The sequence below is a fragment of the Phytophthora infestans genome, genomic scaffold (assembly GCF_000142945.1).
Source record: "Phytophthora infestans T30-4 supercont1.67 genomic scaffold, whole genome shotgun sequence".
Taxonomy (NCBI): domain Eukaryota; phylum Oomycota; class Peronosporomycetes; order Peronosporales; family Peronosporaceae; genus Phytophthora; species Phytophthora infestans.
The window spans coordinates 135985-137728 of record NW_003303692.1 but is presented as its reverse complement, the minus strand read 5'-3'; positions in this window follow the sequence as shown (position 1 = coordinate 137728).

Here is a 1744-nt window from a genome sequence, read left to right as displayed (position 1 = left end):
TTCAGATCGCTGATCGAGCTCAGATGTGAGCCCGCAATTGTCAGGTCGTCACATAGACGCATATGATCAGAATGTGTTCAATCCCTTTGATATCCCACCGTTTTAGATACAAGCAATGTTCTTTCTTGCATCTAAAAAATCCTAAGCTGGTAAGAAACTTATTTAGAACGGCATACCAGATTCTGGGTGCCTGTTTTAACCCATACAGGCTTTTCTTCAACCTACATACAAGGTGCCCAGTGCCATGACGAAATCCCAATGGCTGCCTCATATAGATACTTTCGTGTAGGATACCATTTAGAAAGGCTGTAGATACATCCATTTGGTGTAGCTCCAGTCCTAGAATTGTGGCCAATGCCAACAGCACCCGCAAAGACTCATAGCGGGCCACGGGAGCGAATACCTCCTTGTAGTCGATGCCATATAGCTGTGTGTCACCCTGAACAACCAGCCTAGCCTTAAAGCGGTCAACAGACCCATCTGCATGGTACTTGACATCAAACAGCCAGTGGCACCCAAGGGCTCTGCGTCCATTAGGTAATGGTACAAGTTCCCATGTATTATTACTCAAAAGGGCATCATATTCTGCTTTGATTGCAGACTCCCACTGTTTAGCGTAAGGACTTAGTCGCGCTTCCTTAATCGATTTCGGAACAGGGATTCTGTCCGGCTTATCTGACGCTACAAGATTTAGCTGGGTCACGTAGTCACTAAGCCTTACGTTGCGTGTTCGCTGCCGTTTTGATCGACGGACGTCACTGGTAGCCTGTCGCTTATCTCCCACTAGTCGGGATGTCGGTAGGTCAGTGACCGGTTCTGAGCTTTCGTCAGCCGGCACTTCACCTGCAACTGTGCCTCTTGGTTGTTTGCCTAGCTGACCGATAGCATGTACCTCTTCGTGATCAATGCTGGAGTCCTCATTGGGAAACGAGCGTCTGATCATAGCCTCTGTACCAGTCAAACTAAACTTCACATCTCTCGCTATAAGATACTTGTTCGCCTTCACATCAAGAAGACGGTACCCTTTGTATTTTGGTGAAAGTCCCAAAAGCTTGCACTCAATTGCCCTATCACCCAGCTTTGGGTCCTTCCTTTTTGATTTAGGAACATGTGCGAAACACTTTGAGCCCCAGATCCTAAATGCTAAACCACTGGGTTGTTTCCGATGTAACAGCTCATACGGGGTTTTCATCCCGAGCCTCGCCATAGGTAGTCGGTTTGTAATATCGACAATATAGAGTAGAGCTTCGGGCCACCACTTTGCTGGCATATTGGCCCCTCGAAGTGCACAGTGCACACCAGCCATCATGGTTTGATGTGCTCTTTCAGCACTCCCATTTTCTTCTTGGGATTCGACGTTAGAGCTTTGGAAATCTAGACCGAGTTTAGAACACAGTTTAGAAACCTCACTGTTTAGGAACTCAGTCCCACCGTCTGTCCTAATTCTGCGAACCTTAAATAAGGGAAACTGTACTTCCAACTGTTTTAAGAGGGTCCGGATTTTGCCTCGAACCTCTTTCAAGGATTTTACTGCAAAATACCACTTATAGGCAGTGGCATCATCTACCACTGCAAGGGCATACCGATAACCGAAGGAACCATACAGTCCATTAACCCTCAACCTTCCAGTAGAGTCCATGTGCAGAGTGTGCAATGGCTCTGTTGATTTGTTTCCTATCAAATTCCTGTAGGACATTCTGCGATCCTTCATTGAGGCGCATGTACTACAAAAGAATGACACTTT